Source organism: Chrysochloris asiatica, unplaced genomic scaffold (assembly GCF_000296735.1).
Source record: "Chrysochloris asiatica unplaced genomic scaffold, ChrAsi1.0 scaffold00050, whole genome shotgun sequence".
Classification (NCBI taxonomy): Eukaryota; Metazoa; Chordata; class Mammalia; order Afrosoricida; family Chrysochloridae; genus Chrysochloris; species Chrysochloris asiatica.
In genome coordinates this window covers 2,878,867-2,887,765 of record NW_006408568.1, presented here as the reverse complement: position 1 = coordinate 2,887,765, position 8,899 = coordinate 2,878,867, and the positions used below count along the sequence as shown (strand labels likewise).

At 38.0% G+C, this 8,899-nt stretch overlaps 1 pseudogene; it reads left to right on the top strand.

Moving 5' to 3' along the window:
• Nucleotides 1–437: 437 nt before the first annotated feature.
• Nucleotides 438–822, top strand: LOC102833255 (annotated as a pseudogene).
• The last annotated feature ends 8,077 nt before the right edge of the window (nucleotides 823–8,899 follow it).

Sequence of the window (8,899 nt, the reverse complement as noted above, 5' to 3'; positions counted from 1 at the left end):
AAATCAGTTTGAACAGCAAGGTCGGCAGTTGAAGCTCACCAGCCTCTCCTAGGAAACCCTATACAGAGTCGCTATGGGTCAGAACTAACTCAACGGCACTTGAAAACAACAACAACAACATCTCTCTTTAGCAAGAAGTAGAGCAGGCCCGTAGCCTTCTACAAGCCGGAATAACTACCAATAATTCAATAATTATTTTTAAACTTCTGAGTTTTAATTAGAATTCTAAAATATTTATAAAGTTTCGTGAACTTTTTTTAATTCGAGAAATTTTAGAAACATTCCTTTAAAATTCAGGACTATGATAGAAATTCTTGCTGTTAGCGAGACTCTTCACGTACCAGAGTACCCACAGTTCTGGAAAGAGGAGTAAATGGCAAAAAGAGAAATAAGGCTCTCTTTCTCTTCAGCAAGTTGGCCAAGCGGCAGACTCAGAGATGCAGATCTTTGTGAAGACCCTGACGGGCAAGACCATCGCCATCACTCTTAAGATGGAGCCCAGTAACACCATGGAGAATGTCAAAGCCAAAATACAAGACAAGGAGGGTATCTTCCCCGACCAGCAGTGTCTGATTTTTGCTGGTCAACAGCTGGAGGATGGCCGCACTCTCTCAGACTACAACATCCAGAAAGAATCCACTCTGCACCTGGTGCTGCGTCTGCAAGGTGGCATCATCAAGCCTTCCCTGTGCCAGCTTGCTCCGTAGCTGTGACAAAATGATCTGCCGCAAGTGCTACGATCGCCTCCACCCCTGTGCTGTGAACTGCCCCAAGAAGAAGTGCGGTCACGTGTACAACCTGCGCCCCAAGAAGGTCAAATAAGGACTCCTCTCTGCTGACTCCCCTGCCTCCTGCTAGTGGGGTTCTTCTGAGCCTCATGGTCCTGGAACCTCAATAAAGTTTCACTTTCATTGAACCGGAAAAAAAAAGGAAAAAAATAAGCATAAGAAAGGGTAAAATGATGATTTACATAGTTCAAGAAAATCAGACCACTCCAGCAGCAATAACCAATTACAAAGTGTCTTCGAAATTAAGTAGCATTTACAACAAGATTATAAAAGCTTACCAAAAATTTTAAAATGAAAGTGCAGTTTAAAGTAGAAACTAATACTCCTCAACTAGAATTCAACTAGAAATTAGTTAAGATGTACAAAATCTATATGGAGATAAGTGATAAAATTATCTATATTGTAGGTGTTAAGTGCCTTCGAGTCTGTGCTGATTCATAGCGACCTTGTATTTGGTTCCCAAGGAGCAACTGGTGAGCTTGAACCACCAACCCTATGTTTCAAACCGACCTTATAGTCCAACACATTAACCCTCAGTGCCGCACGAGGACTCCAAAGAATGAATCTATGTTATTTTTGTTGTTCTCTTTAAGTGCTGTCGAGTGAGTTCCAACCCATAGTGACCCTGTAATAAAACATTAAAAAAACTGCATAAATAGATAAGTATACTGCTTCCATGAGTGAGAAAACACATAAAAATTCTAATTCTTCCCCTAGGTAATATTCAAATTTTCATTTCAATGAAAACAGATAAAGTAGCTATAAAATTGATATAGACTAGTTAGAGTATTTTGAAAGGAAAAAAAAAGGGAAACTGCTATATATTAAAATATGTTAAAGATAAGTTAATTAAAGTCAACATAATAGTCATGTAAGAATACAGAAACATAACAGTGAATGAGAAAAAGGATTCAGAAAAATCCCCCAAATCTGCCCATACAAGTTTATCATGGAAAATACTTCACAAATCCATTGAAAAAGAATCACTGAACGAATTAGGATAGAAAAATTGAAAGACATATACAAATATATGATTCAAACGCTTTCTCACACCACTTACAAAATTAAATTCCAGATGCATTAAAGTCCTAAAGGTTAAAAGTAAGATGATAAGACTATTAGAAGAAAATTTGAAGCCTGTTTCTGTATTGAGTGAGGCTTTTTGAGAAAGATGCAAAAGCATACCACATGAAGGGAAAAACTGATGTATTTGATCACATAAAAATAAAATATTTGTTCTGGGATAGACTCAAATTTGAAAGTTGCCAGATGGAGAAAACATATTGGTCAAGATCATGACACTGTAGTCCAGAATATATAAGAAAGTTATGCAAATCTGTAAAAATAGGAAACTAAAGTGAAAAATAGGACAAGAAAATATATAGGCAATTCATAGAGATAAAAGCTGACAAGCTATTACAAATATGAATAAGTGTCAACTTCATTACTAATCAGGAAAATGCAAAATCAAATAGTAATTTAAGATACTACTTTACACTTATGAAAATGGAAAACACTGGAAAATAAATTAAGTAATGAGGTAATTTCAAGTACTGGGAACATTGAGACTCTCACACCTTGTGCATGGGCATATAGACCACTGCCACTATTTTGAAAAGTTGGTCAAATTAAATGTGCATTACCCAATGCCCAACAATTTTACTCCTGGACACAAATTCTAGACATTCTAGAAAATCTCAGACATTCAAAGACACACCCATACAACAATTTGAATAACAAAGAACAGGAAACAAATTAAATGTCTCCTATAAAGGAGCTCTGGTAGCGTAGTGGTTACGAATCAGGCTGCGAACCTTAAGGTCAGCGGTTCGAAACTACCAGCTGCTCCGTGGAAGAAAGATCAGGCTTTCTACTCCCATAAAGATTTACACCCTCGGAAAGCCTGTACAGGGTCGCTATGGGTCGGAACCTACTCGACGGCACTTAACAACAAACAACATCCAAAAAAAGGGACATAGATAAGATCTGTACTCAAAAGATTCTCAATGATGCCTATCCTGAACACCCTAATAGCATGGGAACCAATCTTCTCACTGGAGCCTTTCTAATCTTCCTTCCTTGCTTGGTTTTCCTAGAGTACATTCCACCAATGAACTCAGTGAATATGGCATTTGTGGTGCTGACACCGTAGGATAAGCACTCAATCTCAAGGTAGGTTTGAACTGCAAGGTCAGTGGTTCAAGCCCTTTGGAAACCATATACAGGGTTGCTATGAGTTGGAATTGACTCGACAGCACTAAACAACAACAACAACAACTATCTGTATACCCCTCTCCCAATTCCTGTTAGTCTTGTGAAGGCAGGGTTTTTAAGTGCTTTCTTCAGTGTAAGTGTTGTCCCAAAATTTATAACATATTGCTTGGAGCATGGTAGATTACCCTGGGTTTGATTTCCAGCCAATATACCTCATACGTTGTCTGTCAGGGAAGACTTGCTTGTCACTACGTTCCTTCAATGAACTTCCACACAAAGATGGACTTGGAAGAAAGCCTAGTGGTCTACTGCCAAAAATCAGTCACTTAAAAATCAATGGATCACAACTGTTAGATTCAGAAGCTATTGGGTGTCATTTTGTTTAGTTGTGTCTGGGTCACCACAAGTCAGAGGCTGATCCAAGGGCAGTTAACAACAGCAGGCATCCTTATAATGTGTCCATACCGGAGTTTTTTTTTTCAGAGAAACATACACAATCTTCCCATTTTGTCTTCCAAGATCCTATTATAAAGGCTAAAACCCATTGCTGTCAAGTTGATTCCAACTCTAGCAACACTGTAGGACAAAGTAGAACTACTCCATAAGGTTTCCAAGACTGTAGTATTTATGGAATCAGACTGTCACATCTTTCTCCCACAGAGAGGCTGATGGGTTTGAACCACAGACTTTTCTGTTAGCAGCATATTGTGCCACAGATCTTCTTATAAATACTACAGACTCTTTCAGAACTTCAGAGAACTAGGCTTCAAATTGAACTATCCCCTCTCATTTATTCTCCAAGCCAGTGTAATGGCTCCGTTGAACCAGCTGCCAATGTAGAAATAAAAAAGTAATGGAATATCAAATTGCTGGGCTATGAAATTAATCCCTACTGCTAACGTGGAATTTTAAAGGTCCTTTTTTGTTTCCAGAGATTCTATGAAGCCAACTGGTGAGAGCTGTGGTTTCGTTGAAGAAAATTCCACCTAAAATATTCTTAACTGTTTTGTATGACGAGAAGGTAAGATGAGAACTTGAGCAAGTAATGAGATTGGGGCTATCTCATGACAAGGATTCATAGCTCCCACTTCAGGTTGGCTTCTCAGGCAGTTCTTCCTGGTCTGCCCTTCCCCAGGTGTCAATGGAGTGGCTAAAGAGAAAGCTAGGGCTTTGATCCTTGTCCTGCCTACCTTGCCAAACATAAAATCACTTACTTTCTTAGTTCAGTCCAGACCATGCCCTGCAGCTAAATTAACAACTTCATCTGGAAAGTACTCCCTTCCTGTTTGCCTGTTACATTTCTGTATCTTTTTTAAGCCTCACCTTTTCTAGATCTATGTGTGTGAGAGCCCTAATGCTGGTATAGGTTAAGCATTTGTCTGCTAATTGACAGACAGGCGGCTCAACCCCACTAGCTGCTCCCCAGTAGAAAGATGAGGCTGTCTGCATCCTTAAAAGTTTTCAGTCTCAGAAACCCTAAGGAGTAGTTTTATTCTATCCTTTATAGGATTCCTGTGAGTCTGAATCTACTCCATGTCAGTGGGTGGTTTGGTGGTATATATAAGGATCAGTTTAAAAAAAGTGTTGCTACTAGTGATCCTATTCATGCATACATGGATTTATTCCAAACAAAACATGCTTGTAGGGGATTTAAACATTGCAATGAAATAAAATATGATTGGCTGAGTGCAAGGCTGATGATCTTCCCTGCAAACGATCACTCAATTCACAATAAAAGCTTTAAAAGAAAAAAGAAAAAAAAAGCAAAGGAATCAGAGTACAGAAGAAATGATTAGATGCTAAAGAAAAAGGATGAGGGAAGAGGGAAAGGAGATCCTGGATGAGCTGATTCAGTGAGAGAATTTTCAGGAAATTGTTCATAGGTTCTAATTTTAAGTAGAGTCCTTAGAGAATCTATGAAATGTATAAGGTGTGTATAGAGAAATGTGAAAAATACTTGTTGAATGAATAGGATTCTGCTTGGGAATTTTTGGGGAAAAAATCTAATTACTTTAATTATTACTTAAATTTAAAAAATGTTTTACAATGAATATATTGACTGCTAAAATGAGTTTTTTGGGAGAAGCTGTTTTAATCAAAATGCAGGATTTTTTTGGTGATTCATGGTGTGGATAGGATGGCAATAAGTAAACCAATCAGGAAAATACAGGGTAGATGTTTGGGCCCATAAGAAATACTCCTATTTAGATGTATGGGAAATTTGAGGTGGGCTTTGAAAACCTGATCACAAAGTTAATCAGAAATTTCAGCCTCATACAAAAGGAGGGAAAATAATACTTTCTTGGCTGAAAGCAGAGAATACCAGAAAGTTGTTTATATGTGCTTTATTGATCATGCAAAGGTTTTCAACTGTGTGACTCATGACCAACTATGGATAACATTGCAAAGAATAGGTATTACAAAACACTTAATGGTGTTTATGAGGAACCTGTATAGACCAAGAGGCACTCATTGGAACAGAACAAGGAGACACAGAATGGCTTAGGAAAGGTGTGTGCTGGGGCTGTATCCTTCCTTTCACCATACTTATTCAATCTGCATGCTGAGCAAATAATCAGAGAAATTGGATGATAAGAAGAATGTGGTATCAGGATTGGAGCTCTTTAACACTTTAAAGACATCTTTTGGAGCAGATTGGCCTAATTAACAATCTGAGATATGCAGACGATACAACCTTGCTTGCTGAAAGCTAAGAGGTTTTAAACTACTGATGAAGACCAAAGACCATAGCCTTCAGTGTAGATTACACCTTAATAGCAAGAGAACAATCACAACTGTACCAATAAATACATCATGATAAAGAAGAAAAGATTGAAGTTGTCAAAGGCTGCATTTTGCTTGGATCCAGAATCAACACTCATGGAAGCAACAGCCAAAATATCTAAGTACACATTGTATTAGGCTAATCTGCTGCAAAAGATGTCTTTAAAATGTTAAAGAGCACAGGTATCAGTTTGAAGACTAAGGTGCTTCTAACCCAAGTCATGGTATTTTCAATCTACTCTATGCACATAAAGAGTCCTGGTGTACAATAAGCACTGGATTACTATCAGCAAGACTGGTGGCTCAAATCTATCAGCCACTCCTTGGAAACCCTATGCAGGGTCACTGTGAGTTGGAGCCAACTCAACAGCACTTAACAACGACTATGAATGAGAAAATTAGACAATGAATAAGGGAGACCATAGAAGAATCGATGCATTTGAATTATGGTGTTGGCTATGAATATGAAAGTACCATGGACTGCCAGAAGAGCAACCAAATCTGTGTTGGATGAAGTGCAGCCAGAATGTCTCTTAGAAGACAGGATGGGGAAACTTTGTCTCTCATTCTTCAGACATGTTGTCAGGAGGAACCAATTCCTAGAGAAGGACATCGTGCTTGGTAAAGAGGATGACCCTCAAGGAGGTGTATTGACACATCAGCCACAATGAGCTCAAGTGTTAACAACTATGAGAATGGGATAGGAACAGGGAATATTTCCTCCTGATTTGCATAGAGTCACTATGAGTCGGAACTGACTTCACAGCACCTAACAACAACAAGGCTGAGTACAATGGCTTCTGAACTTTGTTGAGTCCTTTTAGCGTTCTGTTTTTAGAAGGAGTAATGGCGAATTGACTCAAGGTGATTTTAAATTGAATCCTTCCATTTCTGTGCGCATGTCATTCTAAAGTCTGGGTTTGAAGATCATCTACAATTGACAGGAAATTATCAAGAACTGTTCTAACTAATTCTTTTCTGTATCTTTCAGTTCATCTTAGGAAATGTATGCTGATCCAATACAAATTAATATTTCAATCTGAAAAGTTTTATTGTTGCACTATGCTTTATACCACAATACAAAACCAGTACTGAATCCATGTCTGGTTTTCAAATATATTGTTAAAATTGGTTATAATTAATAATTTTAAAAGTACTTCTATGTATTCTTATGGTGCTTTGACACTTTCAATATTATCTTAGATAAAATACTTCTTTTCTTCCAATGTAAAACCATTTGATAAATCAGTAGTATTGATTTGTGGATAAGATAAAAATTAATAGTTAATAATCACTGTGCACAAAGATCTTAGAAATTAGTTATGGTGGCAGAAAACAGACAGCACACATACATATAAGAGGGGCTTAATGCATATATTAGGGGCTTCCAAAAGTTCCTGGGAAATTTCCATTATCTTCCAATTCCATTTTTCCACAGAGTTAAAATTTTTGAAACCTTTCTCATATGAGCAAACTAAGTTCCTGAAGAGTCTTTATGGATATATTCATCCTTAACTCCCTCTATGACCCTTCGGGGAAAAAATCCAAAGAAGATGAGAGCTAAGATGAATGTGTTAATTCTATGAACTCTTAGGCAGAAAGCAGCAGCCAAAATCTCATTTATTATTACAAATATGTATTGTTTTTTCATCATCTGAAAAGAGTGGCATTTTGCACTAAGGCCAAATTGCTCTTGTGTGGGAGATTACCTAACATCTGGTTTCATGATTTAAAAAGAGACTTATGAAGCTACTACTCAGCTGGGTGGGGTAGGTCCCCCAAATTTTGATTTTTTTCTTCTGAGAACCCAGAAGATCATAAAGAGTCACAGGGCAGAATATTTGATGTGACATTAGAAAGCATCAATTCTTTTTTGATGAGGAAACTGAGGTCCACAGAAGAGACGTATGTAAGATCCCCACTCTGATTTCACAGCTGGGACTGAAATCTGGAAGCCACGTGTGTTCTTTCCATCACATCTCACTGCAACACTATCCACAGAAAGATGCCATTTAATGAAGAGCATTAAATGCTTTGTGGAGCTGGCTAGTCAGTTATGAATCAGATATCTTTTTCTATTTCTTTTTTTTTTAACTTTTTATTGGGAAGAGAGTGAAGGTTTACAGAACAAACCATCATCCCCATATACAACAAATCATATGCTTCATCTCATTACAATGATTGCAATCCACTCCACTAGCAGTTCACAGTACTTCCCTCTAGTCACTTTCTTTTTCCTCTCCCCATAGCTCCCACCCACCCATGTAAACATCACAGAATGCTTCAGTTAGAAAGAAACTCTTTCTTTAACTTTTTTATAACAGTGCTCTCATGCAATATTTAGCCTTTTGTGACGGACTAATTTCACTCAGCATAATGTCTTCCTGTGAGAAATATTTCTTGACAATGTTCAGCTCTATTGTTTGTCTCCTAATTTTGTAGTAAGCACCAAATGCATGTGAATCAGAGACATTGGGGTGGGGAGTTTCCGAGGTTGAATACAAAGATGATGTAGCTACTAAGTAGCACATAAACTAGTTGGGAAAGTATACAGTTTTGTAGATAGTACAAGGAAGTGTATGAAATCAAGACTGGGGGTAAATGCTGAGCATGCAGCAGAATGAAATAGAAGCCATTTGAAAGGTTTTGTGGTGTACCCTTGGTGACAGTATGGATGGGCTGCTTTCAAAATTCAATCCCATCAGGTTGTTATTGGTAGTCAATAGAGTCCTTCTAGGTCATATGGAGCCCTGGTTTAGCACTATAGGGTAAGGACTGGGCAAACAGCAAGATCAGCAGTTCAAACCCACCAGCCACTCTTCAGAATCAGAATCAACTCCACAGCACATAACAACATCAGGTCACATACAAATGCACACATAATGGTCAATCACCCACTATCAATTTTCCTATAGGTGTGGATGGGAGTTTAAGGAAAGGAGAGATTAACTGAGTCAGTGGTTTGTATGGGAAGAGACAGTGCAGAAAGGCTTCCTGGCAATTTATTGTCCTAGAAGAGAAAGGATGCTAGTCACTTGGCAGCACATAAAAAAACCCACACTTGATTTTGTGTCTTCCAGGAATCTGGTCCAGCCATATATATATATATGGTC